Below are 20,305 nucleotides of genomic sequence, written 5' to 3' on the forward strand. Positions count from 1 at the left end.
TGTGTCGAGCGTTTTGAGATTGCTCCGTTCTGCTTTAGATTTTGGTCTTTGGTTTCTGTCAGTTTGTTCCGTGTTTCTGTGTCTTGTCCTGTTTCCTGTTGTAGTCATCAGTTGTCTGTTATCCAGCTTGCTGTTAGCTAACAGTAAACTATTTACTAATGATTTTAGCTGAGCCACAGTAGTAAAATATGGAGATGTGACATGGGCAGATAATACAACTTGGAATGTAGCTGAAGAGTTTCCTTGACTGATAACTGATTAGATATTGGTGACTAAACTGTTCTTAACCTATAATATTATCCCCCGGAAGTTTCCTACTATGTTTTTGTAACATTCATAACTACCAAAGTTGTGCCTTGTTTGTGTGGCAAGGTGGACCAGGAAGGGGGGAATTGAATGAAAGCCAACCTACAGCACCTAGGGAATTCCATCCCAGGAAATATTATTTAAACCTAGATTATTTGAAGGAGAATAAAGACAAAAAGGCACACAGGAACATTACTGATGAGGTAGGGGGTGTTTCAAAATATACCAAAATGTATTTTTAATAAGCAAGAACAAACAAATTGGGACTGAAACTGCTGAAAGGAAATGTAAAACAGAAAATAACTGATAAAATGGTAGATAAAATAATTTCTGTATTATAATTGTGGGACCCACAGTAATGTTGGCCTTTTTAATGGAGACTATTGATGAACACTAAACAGTGGGCATGCCCCATTCTAATGTATTATTTTAACTGTTTTGATTTAGTAATCTGATTTATGTTCTTGTGCAATATCAACTGTAACATTTTAGTAGGTCAATTTATGGGTATTATGAGTAAGGCTTACACAGGCACTTTGGCACTAAATGAGACGGCATGTTGTGTTAAATAGTAGCCTACATCACCTAGTATGCTAATGAGGAAAACAGTACTTTAGCCACCTGTAACTTGCTAAATATTGGTTGTGTGTGCAGAACATTATCAGTGTGTTTGTGAATGTAGACATTTTATGTTCATGCGAGTTAATGAGGGAACATGAATGTTAACATCAGTCAGGAGATGTAAACAGCCTGCTGTACGTAGAGACAATGTTCTGCTGATGTGCTTGTGTTTCTTTATTTACAGAGAAAGAAAGTAAAGAAGTTATTTTAAACTTATGCACGCCTGAAGGTTTCTATTGTGTCCAAGTGTGCAACACAATAATTAGTTAAAACGGCCTTAATATAAATTCAAATGAAGAACCTAATATGTAAATCCAGCTCCCCAAAATAACTTTAAACAAGGCCACTCAGACTACGCTGAGGAGTGCTACCACTACCCACCTTAAGTGCAGCACTCACAGCAAAATGGTGCAGTCTATATTGTGTCTCCGTGCAATTACTCATATGCAGAGAAGTGAAGGGACCTTGCCACGGGTACCTAGCCTCCCAACAAGATAGCACTCTGCTCTAAAAATATAAACTAAATACAACAAGAATCAGAAACAAATTAACAAAAGTAACCCAGCTGACTTGACAAAGGGCAAACTATATTACAAAACCCACAAGAATATACAACTAAATCTAATCTAAATTAACACAAGTTACAGACAAAATATAACTAAATAGGGAAAAAAAGTGGAACTAAACCAAATATTAAACTAGAGCAAAACTAACAAACCAAAATGACAAACACAAGAAACTACATAGGCAAAACAAGAAACTAAATGGGCAAAACTAACAAACCAAAATGACAAACACAAGAAACTACATAGGCAAAACAAGAAACTAAAAGGGCTGCAAAATTATAAACAGAATGGGCAAAACAGCAGTGGTCTAAAACAAGGAGGAACCTGCAAAAGCAAGGGAAACAATTAGCCAGGCTCAACCTTACTGTGTTAAAATACATTTAAAACCATGAATCTACTCACCACCACTGAGATGGGACATGAAGATATAACAATCAGCGGTCACAGGACAGGAGAAAAGGAGGTTCCTACCAGTGTCAAACAGCAGGTAAGTCACATATCAAGTTGAGAGGAAAAAGATGTGCATGAAAGTATTCCTTTCACATACCTGGGCAACAAACACCAACCATAACAGGTACAGATCAGGAAGCAAAGAGAGAGCAAGGGAACGTCTCGGGTTACGTATGTAACCCTGGTTCCCCGAGAAGGGGAACGAGACACTGCGTTGGTTACGACACTATGGGAATGCCTCTAGGCGTAGCAGGTCTGAACTTGAATGAAATCAGTCCAATCCCATTGGCCTGTTGCTAGAACGGTAAGGTGTGACGGAATAACCGGAGGAGTATAAAGCACACCTGTACACACTCATCATTAGCTTAAACTATGAAGCAGGCGCTTCAGGCGGGGAGAGAGGTGCGGCGGGCCGACGGAGTGTCTGGTTCCCCTTCTTGGGGAACCAGGGTTACATACGTAACCCGAGACGTTCCCCTTCGAGGGAACTCGAACTGCGTCGGTTACGACACTATGGGAACGAGATACCCACTAAACCGTGCCGAAAACCCCGCCTGACCCAGTGTGCAATAAAGTGGCACGACTAAGAGGAGAGCGCACGAGTGCCAGGTGCCGAAGGAAGGTCAAGACTGTAAAACCGAATGAATGTGTGCGGAGTGGCCCAGCCAGCCGCTAAACAAACATCCTGCAAAGAGGCCCCGGAAAGGAGGGCTCGAGAGGCCGCCATGCCTCTGGTAGAATGAGCCCTCACAGCCACAGGTGAAGGCAAACTGCGCACCTGATAGGCCAGGGACATAGTCTGAACAATCCAGTTGCTAATAGTATGTTTGGGTGCAGGGAGTCCAGCCCTGGGGGACCCAAAACACACTAGCAACTGGTCAGCCTTCCTCCAACGGGAGGACCGCAAAGTGTAAATACTCAGTACTCTGACAGGGCAGAGCAGATGAAGTCTCCCGTCCTCCGCCATCACATGAGGTGGAGGATGAAATGCCAGCAGCACTGTGGACCCTGCCGCACAAGAAGGCACTTTAGGGATGTATCCTGAACGAGGGTGCAGCATAGCCCTAATATTCCCCGGGGCAAACTCCAGGCTTTGCGGGAAACCGAAAGCGCTTGGAGATCCCCCACCCTCCTTAGAGAGGTGATAGCAAGGAGAAAGGCCATCTTGAGGGTCAAGTGCTTAGCCTCAGCTGACTCTAGGGGTTCAAAGGGGGCCTCAGCCAACGCCCCAAGAACCACCGCCAGATCCCAAGTAGGAACCTTGGACCGAGTCGCAGGTCTCATCCTCCGGGCACCACGGAGGATCCGTGTGGACGGGGCCCTGGAGCTGAGGAGGGTCTCGACTGCCCTTGCAAAGCAGCCGCCCATGACCACGCCCCAGCCCGTGAGGGAGGCGTCTGTCGAAATGACCAGCCGGCGACAAGACCCTCCCAGCACGGGCCCCTGGGACAGGAACCAAGTTTCCAAACTGATAGGGAACGAAGACACTTGCGCATAACCCAAATCAGACGGAAAGGATTTCCTCTCGGGGAAAAACCCTTGGTCCTTAGCCACCACTGCAGGGGTCTCATGTGCAGCAGTCCAGATGGTATTACGCTGGACACTGCCGCCAGGAGACCCAACAGACAATTGTGCCCGCATCGTTGTCGAATCCCATACTACCCCTAGGAACATAGTCCGTTGGGTGGGCGCCAGCACACTCTTCTTTGCGTTGAGCCTCAGCCCTAAACGCAGCAGATGAGCCAGAACGACATCTCGATGCCGAACCGCCAACTCTCGAGACTGGGCTAGGATGAGCCAGTCGTCGATGTAGTTGAAAATCCGGATGCCCTGGAGCCTCAGCGGGGCAAGTGCTGCATCCATACACTTGGTGAATGTGCGAGGGGAAAGTGCCAGGCCGAATGGAAGAACCCGATACTGGTAAGCCACACCCCGAAGGCGAACCTCAGGTACTTCCTGTGAGAAGGACGGATGGAGACCTGGAAATAGGCGTCCTTTAGATCTATCGTGACGAACCAATCCTCGGATTGGATGTGCGTAACGATGGCGGGGATGATGAGCATCTTGAACCTGAATCTCCCCAGAGACCGGTTTAGAACCCGCAGATCCAAAATAGGGCGCAGCGCTCCGTCCTTCTTGGGGACAATGAAGTACCGGCTGTAGAACCGGCGTCTCTGTCTGGGGGGGAGACACGTTCCACGGCCCCTTTCCTCAGCAGAGTAAGAACTTCCTGTCCCAACACAGGACCTTGTTCCGGGCGGACCACAGTGGAGGGGGGTGCGGGAGGGGAGAAAGACTACCCTACCCCGGTCTTCAGGACCTCTTCCTTGAGCTCCGTTGGGACTGGATGACGGTCCTCAGATCGTGTCTCTCAGAAGGCTGAGGTTGAGAGCGCCGTCTCGCTGCCCCAGCTCCTCGGGGGGCCCCCCAAGAAGCGACACTCTGCTTCCTCTCCTCTCGGTAGGAGCTCGTAGAGGGAAGGGACCTACGCCTGGCAGCCTCGGCTGCCTTGGGTCCAGACCGGCGAGGGAGGTACTGGCGGAACGCTTCGCCCTGCGTCTTAACGCTCCGGGGTTCTGCGAAGCTCCACCAGATCTTCCTCAGAGGGACCCCCCCTCTGAACCATCTCCTGTAGCAGGTCAGCTTGGTAGGCTTGAAGCACCGCCATGGTGTGCAAGCTCGCACCTGCCTGGCCCGCTGCCATGTACGCCTTCCCCACGAGCGTAGATGTGGTGTGACATGGCTTGGAGGGTAACGCCGGCTTCTCCAGGGAGGACGCAAGTCGAGGGGAGAGATAGCTCGCAAGCGCATCCTCCACCCGAGGCATCCTCCCATAACCACGGTCCCTAACCCCCATCACATTACTGTAGTTCAGTGATCGGGTGTGGAAAGCCGTGTAGAGAAGGGTCTGCCCCATGATTTACTCAGTTCATCATGTAAATCAGGAAAGAATGGCACAGACCGGCGTGGAGGTGGCGCGTGGTGCTTAAGAAACCTTTCATCAAGCTTACCACTAGCCTGTGGTGTCTGCTCTTCCTGTGGCCAGTTGATGTTGAGCTTAGCCACGGCTCTAGTCACCACCTCCAGCAGCTCGTCATAGTTGGGCGCCGCCTGATGACGCCGCCCCGACACCCGGAAGTCATCGTTCACTACGCTGAGCACATCCGCCTCCTCGGAGTCGGATTGCTGCAGCGTCTCCGGATCCAAACCGCGAAGCCGAGAAGCCGAGAAACGGGCTCCCGAACGAGGAAAGGAAGCGTCGGAGCCAGCGGATGAAGGTCGGGAAAAAGCCTCAGCCGTCCCGAAATCCTCCGACAGATCATGCTGTGAACCCCATGAGTGAAGCCGCCGGGCTGCCTCAGCGGCTGCAGGGCCCGCGCCACGGGGAGAACACATCCGGCCATCCTCCGAAAAAGAGAGCCATGCTGTACCTCAGTACCCGCATCGAAAGGACTTTGCAACTGGCGCATGCAGCCCCCTCGAGAGCTGCCCGAGCGTGCTCCATCCCCAAACATGACACACACATCTCATGAGAATCTCCATCCGTGATGTACCGAGGGCAAGGAAAAACACACCTTCTGTACATCTGGTTGCCGGACATGCTGGTAGACTTCTTCTTCAGGTAAGACACACTGCTTGTAGGACTGGAGCTTTCTTCAAACAACATACAGAGCGCCTGCTGAATAGAAAAAAGCTAATGATGAGTGTGTACAGGTGTGCTTTATACTCCTCCGGTTATTCTGTCACACCTTACCGTTCTAGCAACAAACCAATAGGATTGGAGTGATTTCATTCACGTTCAGACCTACTACGCCTAGAGGCGTTCCCATAGTGTCGTAACCGACGCAGTTCGAGTTCCCTCGAAGGGGAACACAGGTGTCTTATATAGCCTAAGCCTGATAAGGTGGTTGGCCAGGGGAGTAGTTAAGTCAAGGCTGTATTCAATACCACCACATGTTAGCCTGCACTTGGGGAAGCATTCTCCACCACATTTGTATTAAACTGTGTGCCAATGGATGCTTTTAATTCTATATTCTCAACTGAATATGACTAAAATCAGGCTATTGAGTCAATTACACTACAGTCATTTCAGAATCAGAAATACTTAATTTACATATTTTACAATTAGAAATAGGCGGATCTTAGTTTGTTTGGATCAAGTAATCTCAAATGTACTGATAGACGCAAAATAGAAGTGTGTCTTATTTTTAACTATGCAATAGCATTTTGCCGTTTTTAGGTTAATAGAACATTTAAGGGGATCAGGCTCACTATAACTAGAGCCGTTTCTAAGTTGGCTGATGTTGCACTGGCTTCAACAAAAAAACATTATTATATTAAAGAATACTATGTTGAATACTTAATTTATATAATTTATTAGCAAATGACTAATGAGCCTGTGCTGATAACATGTTTAAAAATACATGACAGATAATCTACTACTGGCTATTGCTGAATGTATTTTGCTGTGCAGAGCTTCTGTACAATGTCAATGCATTCCAGCATTGACACTGTACAGCAGTCACATGTAGTCACTACTGACAGTATCCCGGATCTTTATGTCAGTGTCATAAGTCAGGCAGAATGTCTGTAGAGAAAATTAAACAAGCTGAATAAAACACAGTCAAAACAAATTACAAACAAGCCATGAAAAGTGAAGGCAACACCAGTAATAGGAGGATCACAGGAAAACAACCAAGCTGGCTGATTGAGCGCTTCAACATGTTGTAGAGACCCTAACAAAAAACAGGAGACAGCTAGTCCTCACTAGTAATTCTGTAAAAGAAAGGGACAATTTGGCAATGCTGTGTTGAACACAGATAGAGCAAAACCTCTGGGCCACAATAATAATAATACTACAATAATATAATAAACTGATAGGGGGAGTTGTTATTGCCCTCATCGCTCTGATCTGTGGGATCCTTACATGGCCACAGAAGGGTACAATTTTGGAGATGGAATTTTAAGGTAATTGTTTGGATGTTTTATATTAATTTATACTTCTGCCCCAACAGAAATCAGGCTGTCAAACTTACAAGTGCAATCCAGTATAGAGTGCACATCAGGGTCTGCATTTGAAGTTGGGCTAAGATTCTTGACTTAATTTTTTTTTTTTTTAATACTTTGCAGGCCAGCACATTGTGCGAAAAAAAAAAGAGACATTGATACTTAAGGTAACCTGAAAATTAGTCAATGGAACAATGACTATATATAGTTTTGTAAATACATTTAATTACATTTTCCTATTTCTTACTACACTTTGCCACAAACAATTCACAAGAATGCTGAAACACTGATGATTTCAGACAGCACACGGGCTGTGAAGCATGAAGCATGAAGACATGAATGGTGGCAAAGACCCAGATATTGTGACAGTATGATTAGTGATTGACGCATTCATCACAGTACATCTACATATTTGTAAGTTGCCACAAGGCTCAAAAGCAATGAGAATGATTGTTCATTTGCTGTTGATTAATTTAATATGAGGTTGTCACAATGATCAAGGCTGACCTTCGTTTGGCTCCTGATGAGCAGGTCATCTGTCTTTCGAAGAAAAATTCCTTGCTCTCAATTAATTTCATTTCAATTATTGATTTTGTATTGGAACAACTTCCTTTGTTTTTGTTCCAGCAGAATTTAAAGCAGTGCCTGTAGCCAACATTTAATTTCCTTTAGCTCCTCAGCTGCATGTAACTGTGCACACTCAGCAGCATTACAACATCCCAAGTGAGAGGAATGCAATCACAGCGTAAAATAGTGACTGTAGTGATAGTGATTTTTAAAAATGTCTTTAAAATGTGATAACACAAGGGCCTCTTGCTTATTTAATAAAATAATAAAGCAATCTGTTGTAGCCAATTTTGATGTGTGTTATATGTTTGATTGTGTCATGTCCTACCGTTAGCATCGTGTTTACTGTTTTTTGCATACGTACGAGCTCAATTTACATCCATAATGCAAGCAGCAGTGTTTTGTAAGTAATTTTATTCTGCATAAAATAAAGTGTTAACCGCATGCCATGGCAGATGTGAGTTTTTGCACCATTACGCGTTGGAGACGACTTCAAATTCCCTCAAGTGGCTTTTTTGAGGTACAATCGCCATTACACAATCACTATGTAAATAATGGCATATACACATGGATGCAAAACTCCGTTCATCATATTTATATCATTACATCATTTAACATCCCAGTCCATTTGGTATATCACTTATCCAGGAGTTGAAACTTGACCAGCGTGGAATGGGTTAGCAGCAGGGTACACCATGGACAAGTTGGCAGTCTAAACAACGTCAAACACACATTGGCAAGCAACATATTCACATACATACCAAAAGAAGCAGAGAACACTGCTGGGGGAGTTGGACTGTGTCTCAGAGGAGTTTTAGCTCCTGGATATGTTTCAGCCTGTTTATATTGGCTTCCTGTTTGTTTTAGCATTGATTTTAATATCTTATTGACTACTTTTAAGGCTCTTCATGACTTGGCTCCAGATTACATTCTGGACATTTTAATTCCTTATAAGCGTTTGCCTAGCTTGAGATCTTCAGGCAGGGGTCTCCTGTCTCTCACTGAGTCCAGGCTGAAATAAAATGAGGGCAGAGCTTTTGCTGTCAGGGCCACTCTGGACCAAGCTGCCCAGGGAAATTACACTTTTATCATAAAGCATATCCTGATTCTATCTGAGCATTGTTCATTTTAATGCCTTACTTTTTTGTTTTATCTCTTCGTTATCCTGCTTATTTTAATGTCATATGCTTATTATATTTATGGCCCTTAGGTATTTTATCATTCACGGTGGTATTTTATTTCATCCTCGTCTCTGAGAAGCCCTTTGTAATTTGCTTTGATAAGTGAACTGTAAATTAAGCTTATTAATTGAACATGACAAACGAATAATAAAATTCATAACGTGTCTGACATTTCACCTTTCCCTATGTGCTGATTTCGGCATTTAATATCTAAGATATCAATATCTTCGACCCAAGATCTTACAGTTTGGTTTAGTTCACTAGGTTGGGTAAGTAGATTCTGTAGTAGCAAACTCTACATAACTGCAGTCCAGGATTCAAAAAAAACACAACCACAAACAAAAAAACAATAGGTCTTCTGTACTAATGTCTTCTGTTCAGTTTAATTTCCCTGGTAGACTGACTTTTTTTTAACTCTGGGTTTTCCTTTTCTTAAGATCCAAAATTAGCTAGACTTAACTCAGATTTACCAATTAAAATGTGGGGTGGTGATGGAGCAGTGGATAAGACACATGCCTTTTGTGTGAGAGACCCGGGTTTAATTCCCCACTGTGACATATACACCAAGCAAGACACTAGTTGCTCCAGATGAGGCCCTCTGACACACTTATATAAAAGCGCCAGCTAATTAATAACATTTAAAATATACCATGGAAATAAAAGTAGAAACAAATAAATGTATAAAAAAAGAAATTAAGGTTGAATAGAGAAAATGTTTAACTCTTAGTACCAGGTGTATTGTCGATAAAGGAAAATTAAATGCATCTTTGATCGACCCAAATTGTTTCAGTTTTCAATAGTCTTCGTTTTTTCATTTGAACATTCCTTTTTTCCCGTTTAGGTTATTAGTTTTAAATTGGTCTTTTAATGTTCCCTTAAAGTTGTCAGTCAACCTTGGGACTCTTTAAGATATCAGTTTTAGTCAGTCTTGTGCCCAACAAAAAAGTTGATCTGAGATCTCTGGAAAAAAGTGAAAATAACATTGAACCATTTGTATTGCAAAAGGAGGGTGTGCTTCAACAACTGTTAGACCCAAAATCCAGTGAGCATATTCCAAAAAATCTGAAAAAACTCACATTTCACTTATTTGGCTCATATGACAATATAACAGTGTGTTTCAGCAAAGTGCCTTCATCAGAGAGTTTACAGGTTCAATTCTGTAATACAGAGATACATTACATTTAGCTGACGCTTTTATCAAAAGCACACACCTCTGGAGCAACTAGGGGTTCAGTATCTTGCTCAGGGACAATTTGGTGTCTCACAGTGGATTTGAACCCAAGTCTCTCACACCAAAGGCATGCATCTTATCCACTGCCCCATCACCACCCAGAGATGGGAGTTGGGCCCAGTTATTTAGGAACCAATCACTTTTGTTATCCCATGGGTCTAGATACAGGGACCAATCACAAGTATATAATTAAATCAGATTTAATTGAAACAATATGAAACTTCACAAAACACTTTCTGGCCATCACTGATTCACTATTAAGACAGAACACTAGATGGCAATAAAGAGACATCTGAATAAACCCCATTCATTTGCCATTGTAGTATGATCTTAGGCATGATCCTACATCAGTGGTTCTCAACCTTTTTGGGCCAGCACTCCCCTATCCATTATCCAGGTCCTTTACCGCCTCACATCAGAAAAGATGTTGGCTATTTGCCCTGAATATCGTTGATTTTTTTTTTATTGTTGTTGTTACTATTGTTATTAAACATGGGAACTACACATGACAGACATCTTAATTAGTTTCCCAAGTAACAAAAAAGCCATGTGAAAAGTAATTATATTTAACTAATAAGTGAACGTTCCTCCCAGAAACTGTGTGTGAAGCCAGAGACTGTTTTCTTGGATAGGGCACTTAAGTGTAAGGTATGGGGGTCCTCCCCCAGAAGTTTGAGCATTAAACACTTAATTTCCTGCATTCTGGTGAAAATTTCTGCTCCAATTTCTGCCTTTTCTGCACCAATGTATAGTGTTAATGTCTTATTATATAAAGGGAAACACAAAATTCAGGTGGCAGGTGACATTTCAAAATATATAAATATAATAGAATATAATGTAGTGAGGCTCTCAGGCATTCTTTATTGCTTTTAAATATTTTTCTCCTGTAGATCAACTTATTTAATTTCATCCCTGCTGAGTCAACACACATTACCTCTTCTTTTGGCTCTTTTGTGGGGAAGTAACCTATTTAAATGTGATTGTGGCCCCTTTTCATCTCAGTGATAAATTAATCCGTTTTTATTCAGTTATTGACTGGACTTTATTAGCTCATCTGTTAATAACTTATCTGCTCATGTTCAAAACATCTGTACATTCAGAATCTCTCCCACGTATCTGTTATCTGACATGTAAAGAAAAGAAAGTCACAATAGACTAACGTCATTAGCCTATTTAAAGAGAATTCATAATATTTTACTACATGCCCTATACTGCATTACATTACCGTTTTGCTTGATGTATCCTCTCAACCGTCTAACAGACACAGAACTGGATGAGACGAGGAGGTGCTCATGCTGAGGGAAAACGAAACTATCTGACAACACCTGTGATCAAGCAGAAATCTTATGAATAATTCTACACATTACCTGTGCTGCTTACAATCTCCAACAGAGAAAGTCACATTTTTATAGCCTACTGAAACTACTGTATATGTTCAGTTTGACACAAACTGTCTGCGACTCACAGTGTGAGGTGGGTCCACGTCACTCGCTGGTGTTGCAGCGAAGTTGTTTTCAGGGTCCGACAAGTCCGACAACGGAATATCCCTCTTGTAAATGTGTAACCACTGCGATAAGATGTTCACGGTGTATTACTCAGAAATAAACACCTCTAAGTCCTAACTTAATGATGAGTGCAGCTTAAAATGCTTTTTAAGTCCATTTGGTGTCATAATGTTGAGTGTGTTTATCCAAAACATTTCTTGACAACATCATCACCTCAAGTAGGCATCGTACTGTCAATCCCACAAAAGTTTAACAGGGGTCATTTGGTTTGTCCAAAATATGCTAGACCACAGGGACAACAATCCAAACCAGACTTGTTTCTCTACTGAATATAATCATTGTGCTTCACAAATAAGACACTGGGATGTGCATCAAGCAGAACCATCTTTGAAGGACTTCTGCAAATCTTCATCCCTGTCTTATTCAGGAGAGCACAACGTACAAAAATATGACTCAAATAAATTTGTTCAGTCATCCCCACATTGGGGACATTCGTATTTGGGAATTTATAAACTGTTGACTCTTGTGATTTACATGTCATTATATCCTGTGATGTAGCATTATGTTGGACGAACCACACAACCCCTTGAACAGCGAATATTGGAGCACAAAACTGCAATCTGTAAAGGCAGTATAGATTGTGCAATTGCAAAACATTATGCTGAAGCAGATCATGGTTAACCCTCTTTATTAAACTTTTGTGGGATTGAGAAAGTCATGATGCCTACTACAGGAGGTAATGTCAAGAAAGTGGCCTAGAGAGAAATGTTTTAAATAAACACAATAAAACACTATGACACCAATTAAAATGATTAATTAATTAAAATAAATACACTAAAGAAATTCAGCTTTTATGGAATCATAAGCAAATAAAGATAGCTAATAAAGATTGTTTAAAATAAGAAGTCCCACACTATGCAAATTTTTAAGTCAGGTAGACGAAGTAATGGAATATAAAAAAAGAACACTGAGCAAAAGCCTTTGTTTTGAATATCCCTTTGTGTGGTTTATCAACGCTGATAAATTATCTTAAAGTCCCTCGAGGTGCAGACGACACTAGTGAAGCTAGGGCTCCATCTCTTCAGCAAGTGTTCCTCTTCTGCCACTGCATGCTACGCCTACACATGCGCTTCTTGGAGGACCTGAGGAGAGCAAAATCTGTGCTGGCAGATGCTGCCACTGATGCAAGTGTCCGTGACCTGGAGGGGGTCCATGTTCGCATGCTTAAGGACAGGAGCCCTAAGGATATTTTCATGGCTGTTGAGGAGCTGCACCATGCGACCGCAGTTGGTCACTGTGAAGCTTTGAATGCAGGTAAGTTGTGATTTGAGGATAATTTATGGTTTCATAAATATGTTTAATGATATACAACTGTCATTATTTAATGATGTCACTCTGTTAACAGTTTTTCAGAAAGTTGACCTCCCAGACTGGAAGAAGAAGCTGACTGGCCTGGGTTCAGATGGAGCCCCAGTGATGGTTGGGAAACGTGTGGGGGGGGTGGGCGGTACCTCTTCTCCTCCGAGAACTGGTGTCATCCGAGAAGAGGTACCCCAACTAGGGCTGTTTCTCAATAGTCGAAGACTCGATGCTTTGATGGGGGCGGAGCCTGATTCGACTGTCAATCTCACAGTCAAAGCTTTGCAGCGAAACAAGGATTGTGCCATTTAGGCAATATCGGGGTGCTCAACATCTGATTTTCCATAGAACCACCAGTTTTCTTCCAATAAGTTAATATACAGTCTATTCCAATACACATTTGAATGTTTAATGCTGTAAATAAAACATGTAAAATGAATAAAACTTAAATGTTTTTAACAGTGCGTAAATAAATCTAAAATTGTAACCTTAACCCTGGGTTGTCAGTGCGCACGTGTAGGCACACCGTGTGTGTAGTGGCGGAAGAGGAACACTTGCTGAAAAGACTGACCCCCAGCTTCACTGGTGCTGTGACGAGTTGTCCGCACCTCGCAGGACTTCCACATAATTTATCACCGTTGATGAACCACACAAAGAATATTTTATCGTTTTTAAATAGCCGGCTTGAAATAGACCGAGGAACTGCAACGTGCATGTAGTTGGCATGCACGCAAAACTCACACAAGACCGGTGAATGACAGGCGAGAGAGAGATCTTCAAAAAGCCTCAGTTTAGCTTCTCAGAGGCCTGTATAAGCAATATCATTACTTGGCAAAAGCTCAGAGGGAGCTTAAAGTACTCAGTGAAGTCCTCCATAAGAAGGTGTGGAAGCCGACAAACCTGGGGGGGAACAAGGTGGCTCCCACATGTGGAGAGAGCTCTTCGAACACTTCTAAATGACTAATCTGTTATGTTGGCTCACATGGAGAACACCATGGAGACCCTACAAGTCAATTTTGAAACTAAGATTCATTTTGCATGTATGGGTATTGTCTGTGTCATCGAACAATTTTAACTGTGTGGTCTTTTCCAGATCGGCTAGCGCTGACATGATTGGGAGGGCGAAGCAGAAGTTGTTGTTTTTTTTTAAATAGTTTGTGAGGAGTTAGTAAAGATAAAAATAGTAACAGATAGTGATGTGTTTCATTCTTTGCAAGTTTTAAGTTTCAGGAGGATGGTGTTACACCACCAAAGGCACTTCAGGTCTTTGAGACTGCAGTGCTGATGCTTACAAGCATGTACACAGCACCTGGGGAGAGCCTTGAAGGCTTTCTCAAGGAATCAGCAGGGGGCCAGTTCCACGCAGCGCAGCTCCAGAACTTTAACAGGGAGAGCAGGGACAGATTTGACAGGTAGCAAAAGAAAATATAACAAATGGGAATGTGTTGGTTCATTTCAATAAGGCTTATTTTAATAAAGAGACGATGCTGAGCTGGCTAGCTACGGTGTAGAACATGAATCATGTGGGTTGCGACAGGGGTCAGGCACGGTACGAAGAGTGGCCCAATGCAAAGATTCTAATCAAAGAGCTGCCCCAACCCCAGCAAAGCACTGCTTTGACTGACTTTCTGGCAGACCCAGACAGACGGGAGAACTTCCCCAATCTACTGATGGTGTTTGAACTCATCCTGGTGCTCCCTCTGTCAACAGCTGCTTGTGAGCGAGGATTCAGCGCCATGAAGAGAATCAAAACCGATTGAAGGAGCAGCCGATCTGTAGAAATGCTATGGAAGCTATTATATATTAGCATTGAGGGACCGGACGTTGCACAGTTTCAGCCAGATAAGAGTTGTGCAGAGAAGGCTATCAGCAGGAGAGAGAGTACGTCATGTTTGAGTCCATTTTGTTTTAAAATGAATTATTTTGTTTCATTACCTTTTTAAATTTTAATTATTTAAATCTGTGATTACATTTGTTTAAGTTTTTTTTTTATATCCAAGATGTATTTAATAAACAAACATGTTAACAGAATAACAAGTCTTTGGTTTTGTTGTAACACTGATAAACAACTTTTGGAGGGGGGCCAGTAAAAATCTTTGGGCCAATAAGTTTCAAACTCACTGGACCGGTGGGGCCAGTTACAAAAAGGTTTAACGCTGAGCCCTGACAGTGATTACACATACTAATTTTTTCTAAAAGCATGTCCTGTTCAAAGACAATGCTACCAATATAAATACACACAGAATCAAAGCTCAGGTCTTGGGAGATTTGGCACATTTTTTCATGAAAGGAGAAGTGTTGTCCCTAATTTTTTACAATGGGGCCATGCCAATGAAGGGGACGCTTAACTGCGATGAGGAATGATAATAGCCAACAATAACTTTCACTGTACACATCATAGTCTAGCATTTTTTTGGGATAGACTACAAAAAAAAATAAACCTATCCTTTAATCTCTTTAAACCTGTCAGTTGCTTAAAGAGGCATTCAAGTTGGTTTCCCAAAGTACATTTCATATTACTTGTGGTTGATATTGACATTTCTGTGAGTACACTGAGTACTTACATTGCAGATTTTGAAGAAGTCAGTCTTCCTCTAACTGGTTCATTGCGAGGGCTCGGAGGGTCAGACGGCATCTCATGTGTACCTCATGTTCTTCCTAGATTGACAATTAAAATAATTATTGATTATATTCCATCTTGGGTTAATTAATGGTCGAAGTTGCAGGCATGATCACTCAATCATGACTGGACCAAAATAGTCACGTGACACACGTAGGACAATAAAACTGGTCCGAGGTGTATATTTACAAAATATAGGCTTATACAGCTTGCACTAACTTTAAATACAGTAATTTCGACATATACTTTACTTGGGTGGGCCGGCCAGGTAGCCTATATTAGCACATACCAAAGTATATTTGGCAACCATTTAGGCATTTTGCAGAGAAACACAGAGAGAGAGAGATTTTATCTGAAAAATAAAGGGGACACGGACTACAATGTGCTTAAGTGTATTTTCATACTTTATAGACGATCGGTTCACTATTTATAAATGAAGTATTTTAATGACAAACCATTTATATTTGAGTTGTTAATGGTTCACAAGTTCATTTTTTGATACTTTCCCGAGAAAGAATATAAACAATCTCAGCATAACGTGTAAATCTTCCAATGGCAAAGCCCAGAGGATGCTACCAAGACTACCAGAAAGATGCCCCAGCTAACATTACTGGATAAAGCCTCACCGTTACCTGTTCTCACTCCCAAGTCGTCACATATGGACGAATGGTCAAGACCCCTTGTCACTTTATAATGCACTTGGGAGCCCTGTAGCATAGTTTTTGAATGCTAAAGACAGGTGTAGAATATTTAACACTAGTGTAGCGCTTTAGCTAACTTACCAACCTAGGTTCTGAGGAGTAGTGTAGGGGTAAGAAATAGACTGTGTGTGATTAAAGAACAGTGGGCAGGTTATTACAGTGCCTTTAACACTCTCATAGTAGAGGTGCTCTGATCAGGATTCAGGAAGCCGTATCGGCCGATACCGATCACCAATCACCGAGTTTAATTGAAGCCTTTTATTTATCATGTAGCATTATACAGTATACTGTATATTTATTTTATTTAAAAAAAGTTAACAGATGATAAAGTATCAGGAAAATTTAAATAAATAAAAATAGGCTACAATGTAAATTCCATATTATACAGTCAATTGTTAATATTGCATAGGCTACTATATTCATTATTATTTCTTATGGCTTGCCATTAGTAGGCTATAGGCCTTTTATAATTTCAGTGGATTGTTTTCATTTTTAATCCTTGCGCAGGAAGCACAGTCTACATATCTTACATGCTGCCACCGTCTTTACCAGAGGAGAGAATAGCAAATACTTTAAATACGGCCAAAAGGTTTATTTGATTTCATAAAGGTTAAAAATACGGGAGATTCGCGGGGAAACATTTAACGAGTGGAACGGAAAAATATGGGAGAATCTCGTGGAAAATGGGAGGGTTGACATGAGAGAAGTAGAGAGAGGAGTGGGGTAATTAATGAAAACAATCTTCTTCGTCTACAGCAGCGTTTCAGCTGCGTATCAGAGTTGATCTCTGTCTATATTAGAACGACTGAAAACACACATCTAGTGGCCGTTCAGGTAGCTACACTGGGCATGCGCGTACCAGTGTAAACATGAAGCAGATGGTCTACTCCGCAGTAGCAGACGATTTAGCGAAAGAACAAAGTAATACAGACCAAGAACTACACCAGGCTTTATTCTTCTTTTTTTTGCACTTACCGACAACGAAGTGGTACTGTTACTGAAAGTAACACGGGAGTACGAGAGACGGCGGTGGAAAACAGACTGGGAATTGTCGCAAAGTAAATACATGATGCCATGATCGGCCGATTATGATCGGTAACCGATCGATTGGAGCACCCTTATCTCATAGTACACTAACCATGTTTTAAACAATCCCCAGAATAAGAAGAGCTCTTTCATAAAAAATACAATTTTAAAAACTATCCAGTGTCTTTCAGTCATTCGTATCTCTACCTGGGCAGGATAATGGATGTGTGGTGGATCTTTCTTATCTGCCAGTGTCCTGTAATCTGATGTGTCAGTCCTGTTGAATGGGATCCGAAGCAGCTGGCCACACCGCTGTCCGATCTCATCGTATAGGGTGCATCATCTCTGGGACTGGCTCAACATTTGCATCCAGCGAAGAGTTGACCTCTAAGCTACAATCCAGGGTCTCAAAAACCAGTCCGCACATTTAGTACAGAATAAATCAGATAAGTCATCACAGTCAATGTTCAAAAAAGATCACACCCCGTTTGTCAAAACTCAATCATCATCACCTTGTTGTCTAGGGATTCTTCTTAAATGTCCAGTGTGTAATATTTCTGAGGTTCTATTGACAGAAATGCAATATAAGATCCATAACTATGTTTTCAGTGGTGTATAAAGACCTTACATAATGAACCATTGTGTTTTTATTACCTTAGAGACATTTATATCTACATAACCGCGGGGACCCCCTTCTATGGAGGTCGCCGTATTTTGTCATCATGTTTCTACCGTAGCCGTCAACGAACAAACAGCGCTACAGAGCGCGTTTCGTTTCGTCATCACGGCGTTCTTCTGCTTGTGTAATTCCGGTAGTGTAGACGCCCGTCACTACATTGAATATGTACAAAGAAGAAGAAGAGGGACTAATAATAATATTAATAGTAATATACAGTCTCCGAGTAGTCTTCTGGTTTATTAGAAGTAAGAAGAGAAGTGACATTTGGACAACTGAAGGAGCACACGCGTGTTATTTAGGAGGAGAGCTGACAGCCAGACGGAGTCGGGACAGACAGCTGACTGCAGAGGCTATAACGTTAATGTGGGACAGATGTTTTCAAAGCGGTGCTGAAGTTGTCTGTTTTCTGCTGGACAGGTAATTAACTTTGTCAGACTTGAAAACTGTTGTTTGATAGCTTTAGCTAGAAGCTGGCCATAATCACAGAGAGCCATGTTTCCCCTGTCAGTGGTGTAAAATATGGATTAATTTCATGGCGCCTACTTATTCTCCAGCCTGTGGTTTGGTTTGCCGGTTACTTAGCAATCAGCTGATCAGTAACCTTAATTGGCAATAAAACCGTAACGTTAGCTTAGAGCATGGAAGCATCAGCCAGCTAAACTTTTACTGACTGGTAGAAAAAGTATTGTTAGTTGGATTGGTTTATTCTCCAGCGCTGTGCTTTGGCTTGTGGCGTTATGTTAGTTGGATTAATTTCATGTAGTTACTCTCTCTCTCTCTCAAGCCCTCTGTTTTTGGCTTTGTATGTTAAGTTGTGAGAATCAGCTGATCGCTAATTGACAATAAAACCGCAGCTTCCAGCATGGAAGCTCAGATTAGCCATCTTAACTTTGAAAAAATATGTAGTTGGATTGTAATTTCATGTAGTTCTTCTCCAGCGCTCTGTTAAGGCTTTGTTACCTGGACAGAAATGCAATTCGCAACCTTCACCACTAGATGTCACTAGAACTTACACACTGAACCTTTAAGTTTTACATTGTTATACCAGAGATTTATAACTTTGGCAGGTAGCATTTAAGCAAGACATCACTACTATGAATTGATTAAATTTCTCCGTATCTCAGCATTACATGACAATCAAAAAATACTGAACAGAGTTTACACATTTTAGGCAAGGAAATTACCTTTAACATGTATTATCATAAATAATGTAAATAAAAATAGCTCTGAAGGTATTACATGTGCTTACACAGCCAAAGGTACCTCCAGAGATTAGTTTGAAACCACGACACAACAAAATACTGTTGAACACTTCACGACATCGCGTTCACAACATCCTCCGACTGCTTTTAACCTGCAGTATATAACGTTATGGTTTTAACCCACCCATTTAAGCTAGCATCACGCTGCACTTTAGCTCTCTCCTAAAGGTTACAAACTTTACTCACCGGAGTTTCCAAGGAGAAAAAAAAACAACTCCTTCTGAAAATGGCGGCATTCAAAAACCCCGAATGATAGTGTTTTTACACTTAAGCCGCTTCTGGGCGCGTGGGATCTCGTTTTTCCAACTTAGCCCGCTTCTCTCTGTTCTTCCAGTGCACACTGCAGAGACTACTGGATGCGCCGAGGGTCAAAATAGTGATGCCCGTATTTTTTACGTGGGCTACAGTCTATGGTAAGGAGGAAACGTGGTTGAGATGGGTGGCTTGACCAGAAACCATACTTTTTACTTTTTTGTTTACTGTGTTAAACACAAAGTATATATTAATAATGATGGTAATAATAATATTGAGGGTTTTTTATTCGTTCGCTTATGGATCGCAAGAAACTTTCCGTTTCAAAACGTTATTCACTAGTTTAATTTTAAAGCCTAACCGGACGTTGCGTATTTATTGTTGCTAACTTGACCGCCGAGACGTCCAAAAACAACACTAAAGGGGTGTTACCAGCCGTAAAAAGACTGAGACTTAAAAAGCCTAACCGACTTTTTTCAGTCTCATTTCTAATGCTTTGTATGGCCTAGATCAGTGGTTCTCAACCTTTTTTGGGCCAGCGCCCCCCTATCCATTATCCAGGTCCTTTACCGCCCACCATCAAAAAAGATGTTTGCTATTTATTTATATTGTTGATTTTTTTTATTGTTACTATTGTTATTAAAAACATGGAAAAGGTAACAAAAAAGCCATGTGAAAAGTAATTACATTTATCTAATAAGTGAATGTTCCTCCCATAAACTGTGTGAGAAGCCAGATACTGTTTTCTTGGATGGGGCACTTAATAAGTTTGAACATTACACACTTAATTTCCTGCATTCTGGTGAAAATTTCTCCTCCAATTTCTGCTTTTTCTGCACCAATTTATGGTGGAAATGTAATGTTAAAATAAAAAAAAATTAAAATTTTTATAGCCTACTGAAACTACTGTAAATGTCCGCTTTGGCACAAACTGTCTGCGACTCACAGCGCGAGGGGGGTCCACGTCACTCG

The 20,305-nt window shown here is 41.9% G+C and overlaps 1 long non-coding RNA gene across 1 annotated transcript; it reads right to left on the reverse strand.

Moving 5' to 3' along the window:
• Window positions 1-1,083: 1,083 nt before the first annotated feature.
• Window positions 1,084-17,694, reverse strand: LOC119888196. Its single transcript, XR_005441864.1, has 4 exons — window positions 17,348-17,694; window positions 15,358-15,451; window positions 1,896-1,960; window positions 1,084-1,817 (listed from the first exon to the last, which is right to left on the reverse strand). It is a non-coding gene; the product is annotated as an uncharacterized LOC119888196 (long non-coding RNA).
• Window positions 17,695-20,305: the final 2,611 nt, after the last annotated feature.

The sequence above is a fragment of the Micropterus salmoides genome, unplaced genomic scaffold (assembly GCF_014851395.1).
Source record: "Micropterus salmoides isolate LMB-PRFRI ecotype aquatic unplaced genomic scaffold, ASM1485139v1 Ms_hic_scaffold_5, whole genome shotgun sequence".
In the NCBI taxonomy this organism is placed as follows: domain Eukaryota; kingdom Metazoa; phylum Chordata; class Actinopteri; order Centrarchiformes; family Centrarchidae; genus Micropterus; species Micropterus salmoides.